The sequence below is a fragment of the Rhinopithecus bieti genome, unplaced genomic scaffold, assembly GCF_001698545.2.
Source record: "Rhinopithecus bieti isolate Rb0 unplaced genomic scaffold, ASM169854v2 scaffold_3832, whole genome shotgun sequence".
In the NCBI taxonomy this organism is placed as follows: Eukaryota; Metazoa; Chordata; class Mammalia; order Primates; family Cercopithecidae; genus Rhinopithecus; species Rhinopithecus bieti.
The window spans coordinates 515,532-529,760 of NW_016804242.1; the positions used below are offsets into that span (position 1 = coordinate 515,532).

The 14,229-nt window shown below is 43.3% G+C and overlaps 1 protein-coding gene across 1 annotated transcript in view; it reads left to right on the forward strand.

Annotated features, from left to right (window-relative positions):
• The window catches only part of SCIN (scinderin), an 89,517-nt gene that overhangs the window by 15,173 nt on the left and 60,115 nt on the right, over window positions 1–14,229 (forward strand). The gene's annotated exons all lie outside the window — the stretch shown is intronic.

Genomic DNA, 14,229 nt, shown 5'->3' on the forward strand with positions numbered 1-14,229 from the left:
GTGTTAGCCAGAATGGTCTCGATCTCCTGACCTCGTGATCCGCCCGTCTCGGCCTCCCAAAGTGCTGGGATTACAGGCTTGAGCCACCGCGCCCGGCCAAGTAACTGCCAAGTATTTAAATGACGCATGAAGTGAGACTTCAAAGTTTTTTCTTTGATAGGTTTAAAATAGTGATTTAGTTCTTCCTACCATAGAACAGATATTGACTAATTTTTAATACATTTCCCCTTCTCTCTGAACAGAGCTTCCTCTAATTATTTTTGTCTCTAATTGTGCATGGGAAAACATAGCTTGAGGGGGAAACTGGTTCCTCCAGCAACAAAAGGTTCTAGAATATAATATGGACATAAGATGAATCTAAACAGCCACCTAAAGAATTGTAAAGATGTATTTTGATGTACATATACACACACACCATACCATTTCACACTTTTCAATTAGCAGAAGTACAAATATCAAGTATCATCTTAACAGCATGGGCAATGGTATATTATATCTGACTTATGTTTTCTTCCTGGAAGATGTTCCTCTAATATCAGGTATATTTATTAATCATTATTGTCATGACAAAGAAGCATTATTGCAAGACCCTTTGCTAGACTCTAAAAGGTAGGATATAAGTTTTGTTTTTAAAACTTTGTTAAGTTTTGTAATAGAAATAAAGAGTATTTCCCTCTGCTGAAAAACCATGTGCAAAAGCAATGAAAGCAAGAAAGCACAGAACTTACAAGGATCTCCTCTTCCTGCTTTTCATTATCATAATTTTCATCACACCATACATCTCAACATTCTAATTATCATTCCTAACGTTTCTGGGCCAAACGTTATAACAGAGTCAGGAGCTGACCTGCATTGCTTCGGTTAGCATGAGGCTTGTATGTGGAATTTGCTCAAGGTTGCAAAGTCAGTAAATGATGAAGCCAGGATTACACTCTCAGCATATCTGATGCCCCACTAAGCTTTTTGTTTTATTGCATCTACTTGGGCAGTATTTCGGGATAAAGCAGTAGACAGAAGCCAAAAGAGCTTACTCCATCGGCACAGAGGAGAGACACAAAGGATTCTGAAAATAGAGTTACAAAGTTCTGTTTAAGCAATATTAATTTAACAACAGTACAGAGATTAAATGTACTAAGGTTATACATTGTTTGGAAAATGACCCCAAGATACAAACTGCATCAATTTCTTTAAGTGAGCGTGCATCTGTAGTTTTATTACTAGTTATACATAATCCAAGTGTCTTGGATCATACCAGCTTGTGTGCAAAGTTGAGATCACAATAATATAAATGCCTAAAGTACAATTCTTAATATTACACGTAGACATCTACACCCTAAATGGCAGTACTTTTGCACTGAATCTCACAATAAATTTCATGGGAAAGTCCTTTTCAACTTCAATAGCTAATTCATTCTCCTAACAGATTTAAGTCCTGACTCTCAGATCTAGGCAGAATATATGTACTATTCCACCCTTTCATTCTCCCCTCCGGCTGCCACCCCCTACACTATAAATAAAGAAATAAATAACTCGTGCAAATAAATGTCTACAGCCACACAGGTCCAAAAGCAGTTGCACCATTCAGTCTCTCAAACTCTATGCACAATAATTTTCTATCTCAACTTTCATCTCCACCGTTTATACTCTAAAACCCTTTATAATATATAAGTGCTTTTGAAAATAAAATGGCATTTTTATTAGAAAAAGGAGACCTCAGTTCTCATTCCAGTTGCTGTACTCTGAGGTTCTCATCTGTAAAAGTAGATATTTGATTAGGTGATTGTGAGGGTCCCTAAACAAGAAGGATGCTTCCCAGTGATAATGTAATTAATTACTGCCATTACCTGTATTTCTTTTCTAAAAAAAAAAAAAAAAAAACTTGTTGTGTATAATGTAATTGCTATGTAAGTATAATAATCTATTCAATTATCATGAACAGCTTCCAGTTGAGCTTACTAACTATCTGCTATGATCTTGGGCAACTCACTGTCTCTGAGCCTTAACTTCCTCATTTGTTTTTACATCTTGAGTCTGATTTCTGATACCACTTTTATCCTTAGCTGACTATGATTCAGTCTCATCTGATGCACAGTCACATCTGGGAAATGGCAGTTATCATCCCAGTTTCAAAAGGGGAAACAAAAGCCTTAGGCCTTAGAAGGTATGTGCAAGTCACTCCACATTCATGCCAGTTGCATGGTGACCCAGGATGGGGCCTGGTTTGTCTATTCCTACTTTACATTCTTTTCATGGCACTAAGCTAACTTGGTAGTACATTAGATAGTATGGCCTGGTAATAGAATGTCTTACGATAGTTTCAGAATCTGCTGAATTCAAACCTGATAATGTCTAATCTGCTGAGATTCCACTGAAAGCAGTAGTATTCACTAAATCATTTATTATTTTGCGGAACAAATACGGAGTTTCCACTATGGGCCAAGTAGTTGGGTGTGGTGGTAGACAGGTTGTAGTTCTTATGCCGTATACTCTCTTCTCATAGTCAACCTGGTTCATGTAATAAGGACAGAGTCTCTATTATAAGGTTCCAGGGCATTCGTCTATTTAATAGTAAGTTATTTTATATAGTTAATTATCTTTAATAACTTTCAAGTTCTCTTCTCCCATGCCTTGTAAAAGAGATATATGGAATGAAAAATATTTGTTGCAGAGGTACTGGTGCTTGGTTATCTGTTATATTCTGGAATTTTCCTATACACAAAAGGGATACCCTGGTGAGAATCAAGCACCGGATTCCTACATAATCTACAATAAATACTTCCAAGATCTGTATTTGTGTTATTAACCTTTAGCCAGTTGGTGTGTTGCCAGAAGTTTCTGAATGGTGATAAGATCTTGAACTACCTTGGCAGCTTTATTTTGGGGTGTGTCAGTAAACAAAGAAATACACGTAACTAAACTTTTCTGTACCATAATATTTTAATACTAGTCATTGCGCTAGTTATTTAAAGACAACCTTCTGTGTCAGAGAGCCTAAAAGGATGCCAGCGCAGTTTCTTCAAGTTTGTATTATGACCCAGGTATGAAAAACTTAATTTAAACATCCAGTTATCACCCAGCTAAGGCCACCTGGCCAAAACTAAGTTTATGGATATAACCTAAATCCCATACCTTGATCACATATCGGAGAAATCAGCTTTTTTGATCAACAGTTACTATTATTAATATGTTATTCCATATCTCTTAGAAACATTTGTCCTTTTATTGAATTCTAAATTATAGTAAATATTCCCAGACATTACAATATAACCTCCTCAGCCTGAGGCATAAGATAGTATAATTATCAGTTTAGCCAGTTTGAAAGGGAAGAAAATCATCAATATTTTGGAGAATGATTTAGACCCATTGTCTCATATTTAGCATATTTTTAGAAAATAATATGAAACGTGGCTAGATCTTACCAATTTATGGAGCCATTGGAAAAACACTTTTGAACAATATATTTTAAGGGTGGTGGATTTATTAGTCATGATTTTCCCACTATTTTTGAAGATATGAAGTATTTTTAGAAATTAGTAAAATTACATCTGAAAATATTGTAAAATACTATGGGTAACTGCAGAATGTGAATGAGAGTGGGAAAAAAAGCCCATATTCTTAAGATTTGGGGTCTGAGGTTAACTCTTGAAAATGTATGTCACAGTCAGCCACTAGTGAAGAAATCGATTTCCCAGGAGTAGGAATTCCTGTGGTGAGTTACTGATCCTGATGTTCCCATGTTCTGTTTCCTTGTTGTTTGGTCAGTGATGCAGCTTTACCCTGTTCTCCTCACTATTTATAATCGATCACGCCCTCTCCCATTGTTCAGTCATGCTGCTTTGAAAAAACGGTCTCCACTTCCTCATTTACCAGTCAGTCTTTAACCCACAGTCCGACTTTCACTCCCACAGTTCCTCGGAAACTGTTATTGTTATGGGCATCGATGACCCCTGCTAAATCCAGTGAACACCATGACATTATGCACTTGATTCTTGTGTTGCAACCCACACTGTTGACTTTTCCCAGCTTCTCCAGCCTCACTCCTCCCCTGGCTTCTTAGTTTTTCTCCCTTTCAGGCCACTCTTATTCTTCTTTGTATGGCCTGCCCACCCCTTCAAGTGCTTTTTTAAAGGATTTTAATTATTGTCTCTTCTTTTATACATTTTTCCTAAGCAAACTCATCCCCACCCAGAGCTTCAGCTACTACCCATGAGTCAATCTAAACTTTCAATCTAACTCAGACCTCTTGTCTGAGCTCTAAGTCAGTATTTCAGATATTTCATGTTATGTGTGTCATAAGAACCTCAAACTCAACAGGTCTAGAAAATGGTTTCTTCTCTAATTGTCTTTATCTTATTAATGGAGCCACCACTCACTCAGGTTTTCAAAACCAAAATCCAGGAGTGATCCTGACAGCTTCTCCTAAGGGCTCCACATTCATTTAATTGCTATCCTAGCCTATTGTACCTTCTAATTATCTCTTGAATCTTTCCTGTTCTCTTCATTGCTGTTGATACTGTCTTAGTACCCCGTGCCTGACACATTCCTTCAAGTCGCCAGACTTTTGCTTTTGCAGATTGATTCCTTTACCTAGAATACTCACCTCTTCTTTGGCACCTTTCTCCAGCAGGCATCCAATATTTTCTCATCCTTTGATATTCACTTCAGATATTGCCTTCTTCATAGTTTGTTTCCTGACCTTTTCTTCTGCTTCTCCTGTCCAGTGTTCCAGTCCTTTAGGGTCAGGTCTAGACTTAACTTTCCTGTCATTATGCAGAGACTTGCTTCTCAGCCTTTTGTATATTGCTTGTCTGTTTACTTATTAGCCTTCCTCACTCACTGTGTTTCTGAAATATAAAGCCTAGAACTTACAGCCACTCAACAAATGTTTCAACAAATGTATATCTATCCAGCATAAAGTATATGGCTCATGCAGTCACGTGTCTAGAGTGTTTTTTATTCATTAATAGCTCAACTGTACCCTATTCTTAAGCTCCTATTTCCCCAGAAGGTTTAAAAACAATTTCAATTTATTGAAATGAATTTTGAATGGCCAATAAGTAAATGAAAAAATGCTCAACATCACTAATTATCAGGAAATCATCTCATCCCAGTTAGAATGGCTGTCATCAAAAACACACACAGAAAAAAATGCTCCTGAGGATGCAGAGAAACGGGAAGTCTTATACACTGTTTGTGGTCATATAAATTACTACTGCCATTATGAAAAATATTATGGAAGTTTCTCAAAAAAATAAAAATAGAACTACCATATGATCCAGCAATCCCACTACTGGCTATTTATCTAAAGGAAGGGACATTAGTATATCAAAGGGATACACATGCCCCTATGCTTATTGCATCACTATTCACAATAGCTAACATATGGAATCAACATAAATATCCATAAATAGATGAAGAGATAAGGAAAATGTGGTACACACATTGCAACAATAATCAGCCATAAAATAAAGAATGAAATCCTTCCATTTGCACCAACATGGATGAACCTGTAGGATATTATGTTAAGCAAAGTAAGTCAGGCACAGAAAGATAAATATGTCATGTTCTCACTCAAATGCAGGGGACTTAAAAATAAGCTCATAGGTCTAGAGAGTAGAATTGTGGTTATGAGAGACTGGGAAGGGTAGAGGGACAGGAGGATAGGGAGAGGTTAATTAACAGATACAAAATTTTAGCAATATAGGAGGAATGAGTTCTGTTCTACTGTTCTATAGTGCTATGTGGTGAATACAGTTAAAAATCATTTATTGTATATTGTTTCAAAGCTAGAAAAGGATTTTGAGTGTTCCCAATACAAATAAGTGATAAATGTTTGAGGTGATTGATATGCTAATTACTCTGATTTGATCATTACACACTTTATACTTGTATCAAAATATCACTCCGTAACCAATAAAGATGTACAATTTTTACATGTCAGCTAAAAATAAAAGGGAATAAAGGTGAATTTTGTTAGCCATTAAAGCAGTTTGAACTTATCCTACCCATCCTCTTTTCCATCCCTCAGGAGTAGGGGACATATATGTAATATTATGGCCTGGGAGTCAGGAGTGAGGATGAGGATGAAAGTGTGAGTCTGGTTTGTAGTCATCAGTCCGCACTAATCTATAACCTTCATTGAGCTGTAGTCAATAACCTTCATTGAGCTGTAGTCATTCCATTAATTCCATTAATTCTTGAGCTTTGGGCTTTGGCCTCTGTTCTCAAAACATTTGCTAGGGAATATCTATAGGCTCATTTTAGCCTTCTGATGTCATGGCCACATATCACTACAACACCCTTTCTGGTTCTGTCAGCCACCACTGCACTCTTCTCAGGAACTCTGCTTTGTTTTTCTCAGACTACCCTGGAGTTGTGGGACACTGTATCCTCATCGTACCAGTGCCCCTTGTCCCAATGGCTTAGATGCTACCCTCAGTCATTTTTGCTCTAATGCTCAGGCTCGTGGATGGGTGTAGGACAAATCAATTGGAAAGGAAGTGTGCTGGGCTCTTCTCAAAGATTCATTGCTATGGGTTAGATGTCCTACTTTTTTCAGTCTTCTTTTTTACTTTTTGAACCAGACAAAGTAGTCTTGCACCACCTCACATTCTTGCCTACTCTATGGTTCCTGCAAAATACACTCTAGCCCCTAAGACCAACACTGTGCTGCTTAAGATGCAGGACCAGCTTTCGAAACAGCATCCTCACTTACTCCTGGCCAAAAACCTGTAGCAAAATCAAGTTTCTTTTAAATTAAAACTATGTTGGCTTTCAGACTTTTGTCTCTGCTATTACTTAGAAATGCTTACTTTAAAACTAAAGACTGAACCACATCTCCTCTGTTCTAGATAAATTTGTCCTTACCCCCAAAGCAATGCATACCACTAGATTTATAAGAGGAAAGCCTCGAGGCAACAAGAATGGATAATGGGAAAGATACAACAAATCTTAAATCTCTAAAATGTACCCTGAAGTAAAAGTAGGGATGAATGGCATTTATTCTGCGCCTAGTATGTGCTGAGTGAATAGAATTGTAAGGGTAAACAGCAGATACGCTTTGACCTTCAGGTACTGTCAAATGCTGGGAGGCATAGACACATACTACAAGTAAGAGGATGACAAGGTAAAATGTGAGACATCCTGGAGGAAAGGTGTAAACACGTTATAATTGGAGAATGGATGAGGGCACTGTAAAGTTAGCGGAGAGAAAGGACAAGAGAGAGAGAGACCCAAGGTCAAGCGAGTAAATTTATTAACCTGCCAGGCTGCTTCACCACAGTCAGAGGAGGCAGCCTGAGCTTACAAAGTGAGGGTTTTATATGGGGGAGAGAGACCCTGGGGTTGTTTGTCGGTTAACCTTACCACATATCATATCATGACGAGCTTACAATATAGGAATTTACAAGAGGATGTAACTTAGGTTTCTCCATGTTTCTCGTGACCTCCCCCATGCCTCCCATAGGGCTGTAAGCAAGTCTGGTGACCTTGCTGTAGTGCCTGGATAAGGGTCCAGGAATGCAGCTGCAGAGTATTCAGTGTAAGGGTCAACTGCATTGGGTTGGGGCGGGGGAGGTCTGGGGCAGCTTGTCCCTAACATTCCAGCCTTTTAATAGGTAATAGAAGAGGGGTGCCATTGTCATCTGGCTGCTTCTTGCTGGATAGGGGCGATGGTTGTGGGGAGAGGCTGGATAATAGGGACTGCCGTTCCTGGAGCTGTTGGTGTTTTTGGAGTAGCATCATATCTTGTACTGTTCCATTGGTGAAGGTTCTAACAAGGTCCTGTAAAAACTGGATAAGGAGATGTAAGAGACATGGGCCAAGTGCTAAATGGGGGAAGAGGGTAATGGCAGGGCCTAGGAAGGCCAGTAGCCAGGGTGCTCAGGAGTTACAAAATCACTGGGGCTAGGAATCTGAAAGGCGCTGCCTGATTTCAGAAGATTTTTTTTTTCTTTTTTTTTTTTAGACGGAGTCTTGCTCTGTCGCCCAGGCTAGAGTGCAGTGGCGCGATCTCTGCTCACTGCAAGCTCCACCTCCTGGGTTCATGCTACATGCCATTCTCCTGCCTCGGCTTCCTGAATAGCTGGGACTACAGGCGCCCACCACCACGCCTGGCTAATGTTTTGTATTTTTAGTAGAGAGTTTCACCATGGGGTTTCACTGTGTTAGCCAAGATGGTCTCCATCTCCTGACTTCGTGATCCGCCCACCTTAGCCTCCCAAAGATCTGGGATTACAGGCGTGAGCCACTGTGCCTGGCTAGAAGCTTTTTCACTTATTCGTCGAGCAGCATCTTGTACTAGTCCTGACTGGTTAGTATAGAAACAGCACTCTTCTCCTAAAAAGATGCACAGTCTGCCTTTCTTGGCAGTGAGGAGATCTAAACCTTGACGGTTTTGAAGTGTCACTGCTGCTTAAAGAGTCTAATTGGAATTGGAGAGCAAGTCTATTTGGGATTGGAGACCCCATCGTGGGGTTTTGGGAAGGCCTGGTCGGCTTGTTAGTGGAGGAGATGGCAGATGAGGGAGAGTGTTGGGAGGTATTCTCCTAGCTGAGAGTTAGAAGGGGGCCTGTTTTGTAAGAGGAAAGGGAGTCTGTACATTAACTCAAATGGACTGAGGAACCAGGGTGCTTTTGGACTGGCTCTAATGCTGGCTAGTGCTATGAGCAAAAGGGAGGTCCATGGTTTTTGGACTTCAAGAGTGAGTTTGGTTAACTGAGCCTTAAGGATCCCATTTGCCCTTTTGACTTTTCCGGATGACTGGGGCCAGTATGGGATATGGAGACACCACTAGACGCCAAGGGACTGAGAAAACTGTTGAGTGATTTGGGAGATGAAGCTAGGGGACACTGTCTGATTGTATGGAGCGAGGGAGACCAAATCTAAGGATGATTTCTATTACAAGAATTTGGGAGACTTCTGTGACCTTTTCTGAAGAGGTAGGAAATGCTTCTACCCACCAAGATAAGGTGTCTATAAGAGTAAGACTAAATTTTGTCCTCTTGACAGGATGCATGTGGGTGAAGTCTATTTGCCAGTCCTCCCCTGGGAGTGTTCCTCTGAGCTGATGTATAGGGATGGAGGGAGAGTGGAGGGCCTTGGGAGGAAGTAATAGAGCATATACAACAGTTTGAGGTTATGTTTCTTAGTGAGGTGAATAGATGGGGGGAGGAGAAATAGGGCGAACGAGTAGGTATGGGGGCGCACACTGATATATGGAAGGATTGGTGAGGAGATGTCAAAATTTCTCTGGTTTGCTCTTGGTGGAGGACGAGCTTTTGATTTTTGACTATCCAGTCCCCTTGAAAGGAGGCTTCTTGCTGTAGTAGCAAAGCTTTTTTGGTGGGAGAGTTGTTGGGTTGGGTTGCTGGGGTAACGAGGAGGAGAGGGGCAAAGGCAGAAGAAAGGGAAGCTTCTTTAGCTACCTCATCATTCTTTCTGGTCCCTCTTGAGATTTCATCTCATCCTGTTTGATGTCCTCGACAGTGTGTAACTCCTGCTTTAGCTGGGAGGTGTGCGACCTGAAGGAGTTGGTACATAAGGGGGCCATCAGTGATAGGGGTTCCTTTGGTGGTAAGGAATCCTCTCTCTTGCCAGATAACAGCGTGGGAATGAGGAATGTGATAGGTATATTTGGAGTCTGTATAAATGTTGACTCGTTTGCCTCTGGAAAGGGTTAGGACCCTGGTGAGAGCTATGAGTTCTGCTTTTTGGGAGGAGGATCCTGAGGGTAGGGGCTTGGCTTCAATTACTTGGTCAAGGGAAGCAACTGCATATCCAGCAATTTGGAGGGACCCAGTGGGCCCAGAAGAGGAGCCATCTATGGATAGTTAGTCATCGGGGTTAGTGAGAGACTCGGAGGAAATGTTTGGGAAATGTGGCTGTACATGGTCCAGGATATCGGTGCAAGAATGAGTAGGAGGGGAAGAGGATACAGGGAGTAAGGATGCTGGGTTGAGGGGAGCACTTCTGGCAAGACTGAATTTGAGATTTTTAATAAAGAGCGCATGGAGTAATTGAATCCTGGAAAGAGGAAGGGAGCTTAATGCTCGGGAGGAGAGGAGATCTTGTAGATTATGAGAACTGCAGCTGGTGGTATTCTGGCTGAAAGTTAGTTTCCTGCTTTCTAGAGCTAAGCTGGCCACCGCTTCTAGTGCTTTAAGGCAGGTTGGTCACCCTTTGACTCTGTTATCTAGTTGTTTAGAGAGGTAAGCTACAGGGGCAAAGGAAGGAGGATTTCCTTTCTGTTGTCCTAAGACATCAAGGGCTATTCCTCAGCTTTCAGCAGTTATGGAGAGTGAAAGGTTGGGAGATATCAGGTAAGGATGGAGCTGACGCAGTGACAAAAGCAGTTTGGAGTTTGTGGAAGCTGGGGAGTATGTTATGTGAGGGGTTTAGGGGTTCATTGAGAGAGCCTTTGGCTGCTTCACAGAGGGGATGAGCTCGGAGGGCAAAATTGGAAATCCATATTCTAAAGAAGCCTGCTAGCCCTAGGAAGGAAGGGATTTCACTTTTGTAGGAGGGTGGGGGTAGATTTTCTTTTAATGCTGCCCCGGCTGGAGTCATAGCCTGGGTCCCAGGGGAAAGTTGAATTCCTAAGTAGGTCACCATGGAGGTGGAGACTTGGGCCTTGGAGGGGGAGATCCTATACCCTTTGATAGCAAGAAAGTTTAAGAGAGCAGCGACCGTGTGAGTTTGAGAGTCTTTTAGAGAGGGGCTGCAAAGAAGAAAGTCATCCATGTATTGAAGAAGACGACTGGGAGACAGGTTTAAGGAAGTGAGTTCTCTGGCTAAAGCTTGTCCGAAGAAGTGAGGGCTATCCCTAAAGCCCTGAGGGAGGACAGTCCATGTGAGTTGTAGTGACTGGAGGGTGTCAGGGTCAGTCCAGGTGAAAGCAAATAGGGTGTAGGGAAATGGTAAAGAAGGCATCCTTCAGGTCAGTTTTGGTGTAGTGGGTGGTGTTGGCCGGGATGAGAGAGAGAAGTGTACAGGAGTTAGGGACTACAGGATGAATAGGGAGGACAGCCTGAATGATGGCTCAGAGGTCATGAACAAGTTGGTATGAGCCATCAGACTTTTTAACAGGGAGGAAGGCATGTTATATGGAGAATGTGTTGGTCTAAGAAGACTACATGAGCAGAGCTTGTTTATGATGGACTGTAGGCCCTTTTGGTGGGTTAGAGAGATGGGGTATTGAGGAACGTTGGGAAATTTGGAGAGGTCTTTTAACTGGATTTTGATGGGGTCATGGTGAGCTGCCATGGAAGGGTTAATGAGAGAAGCAGGAAGTGGGTACTGGGGAGAGGGGTCAGGGGCCGGACTAGCGGAGAGGAGCAGAAGGGGCCTCTGGTTGAGGGGGGCAAGAAAAACTTTTGCTGAAAGGTCTCAGTCTAGAATGGGGGTGGGGCGATGAGGCATGACAAGGAAAGAGTGTGAGAAAACAGCATCAAACAGGAAACAAGTAAGAGGTGTGGTGGCAAGTGGACGTGAGATGAGTCCGTCAACACCCACAACTGAGACTTGAGAGGGATGAGTGGGTCCTGAGAACTCAGGCAAAGCTGAGTAGGTGATCCCACTATCATTGATAAAAGAGATCGGCTTACCTGATACTAGTAGAGTTACCCTGGGCTCCGATGCAGTGATGGCAGTGAGAGCTGGGGGCCAGGGGCCAGGGACCCTGGGCCTTGTCGGTCTTCAGCGGGTAGGCCAAGGAGCTGTGGGAGTGCAAGCAATTCTTCACTTTTTGTCTTGTTGAAGGATTGGTGGCTCTGAGGAGCAGGCTTGTCTATCCATCTGTTGAGAGGACAGTCACACTTCCAGTGGCCCGTCTGCTGGCAGACTGGGCAAGGGCTCTTCAGCACTCATTGGTTGGGACATCCCCGCGTCCAGTGGCCTTCTTTGCCACACTTAAAACAAGGCCCAGGAGGGTTGCTGCTATCGGGTCTTTTGTGCCCTTGGGTACTATGGCTAGGCTGACGGATAGCCACTGCTAGAAGCTGGTATTTAGTACGATCTCTTTGGGCTTTATCTAATTTATTTTGCTCATCCCTGTTATTAAAGACTTTGAAAGCCAGGTTAAAGAGGTCTTGTTGTGGGGTTTGAGGACCATCTTCAGCCTTTTTAAGTTTGTGGCAGATGTTGGAGGCAGATTGGAAAGTAAAATGAGCTTTAAGAACAATCGTTCCTTCTCAGGAGGTGGGTTCGATGTGGGTATATTTTTGGAGAGCCTCTGTAAGGCGGGAAAGGGATTGGGCAGGATTTTCATCTGCCTTTTGGGAAATTACTTTAAGTTTTTCAAAATTTACAGCCTATGGGCAGCTTTGTTAAGGCCTGCAATGAGGCAAGTAATCATATGGCTACAGTACGCTCGGCCAGGGTCTGTGGGCTGGTATTCCCAGGAAGGCTCTTCCCGGGGGAACAGCAGCAGCTCCTACAGGCTTAGTAGGATCCTGCCGATGAAGATCATCGGCATATGCCTGTGCTGCGAGCCACACTCTTTCCTTCTCTTCTGGAAGGAGGGTAGAAGAAAGGATAAAGTAGAGAGCATGCCAAGTGAGTTCATAAGATTGAGTAAGATATTTAAATTCTTTGATATAAATATCGGGATCGGAGGAGAAGGACCCAAGACGTTCTTCAATCTGTATGAGATCATAGAAGGAGAAAGGGACGTGGACATGGACGATCCCCTCGGCTCCTGCTACTTCCCAGAGAGGAAGCAAGGGAGCTGGTTGCTGAGCACGTTGGGCCTGAGAGCGGGTGAGGGGCAGAGACAGAGAAGACTCAGAGTCAGAAGCGGGCTGGTTGGAGAGAGCAGGGGAGAGGGGTAGAGCCGGAGCAGGGACATGCAGTGGAGGATCATGATGCTGTCGGGGAGGGAGAAAATCCATGGGGTTAAAGGAAGAAGAGTCATCGGCTGGGGCTGTGGGTGGGGTGGCAGGAGATGAGTCAGGATTTGAGCTGACGAGTAGGAGTTGGAAAGTAGAGCAGGACTGACAGAGAGAAGGGTGGTTACGGAGAATGAAGAAAGCCTGAACATAAGGAATCTCAGACCATTTCTCATTGCGACGGCAAAAGTTGTCTAAGTCTTTAAGTATATTGAAATCGAAAGTGCCGTTTTCGGGCCATTGGGAGCCATTGTCCAATTGGTATTGAGGCCATGCGGTATTGCAGTAAAAGATAAGCCTCTTAGAACAGATCTCAGAACGGAGGCTGAGAGCCTTGCGATTGCAGAGGAGACACCCAAGGGGGGTGGTCTTGGGAGGGGTAGACAGAGAGACTCCCATAGTGAATGGAGGAGGTGGGGGTAGAGAAAGAAGAGACCACTGATGACAAGGATGAGAGAGGGCGGCCCCTGTCTCGTGGGCCTTGTCCAGAATAGAGGAGGTAGCCGCTGAGTCAGGCGTCCCTGAAACGGAGGAACCAGAGGCCTGGAGGCCAGAGGAAGCCCTTGGCCCAGTGCTGGGTCTTTTGGGAGTGAAGAGGCAGTCAAGGGTTCCGGGTAATAGGCAAAAGTCTCTCTTACTCACCCCAAGCAGAGGATCTGATGGTGGATGAAGTCACCAACAATGGGGGAGTCTGAGAGATCCTTTGGGTCTTCAGCGGGTTCAGAAAGGGGAGGTTGGCTGGGTAAGGGATGATAGGAGAGAGAGAGGGCGAGAGAGAGAGGGAGTCCTCTAAGGACGCCCGGCCAGAACCTATCCCCTCCCTGGGTTTTGGCACCAAAACGTAAGATTAGCCAAGAGAAAGGATGAGAGAGAGACCCAGGGTCAGGCGAGTAAGCTTATTATCCTGCGGAGCTGCTCCACCAGTCAGAGGAAGCAGCACTGAGCTTACAGAATGAGGGATTTATATGGGGGAGAGAGACCCTGGGGTTGTTTGTCAGTTAACATTACCACATATCTCGTGACCAGGTTACAATATAGGAATGTACAAGAGGATGTAACTTAGGTTTCTGCATGTTTCTCATGACCTCCCCCATGCTGCCTGGAGGGCTGTAAGCAAGTCTGTGACCTTGCTATAGTGCCTAGATAAGGAATGCAGCTGCAGAGTATTCCCGGTAAGGGTCAGCTGCACTGGGGTGGAAGTGGGGGTCTGGGGTCTAAAACCCTAACATTCCAGGCTTTTAATAGGTAATAGAAGAGGGACACCATTGTCATCTGGCTGCTTCTTGCTGGATAGGGGTGACGGTTGAGGGAAGAGGAGCAGGCACTAGGAAAGACAACTCTTAAG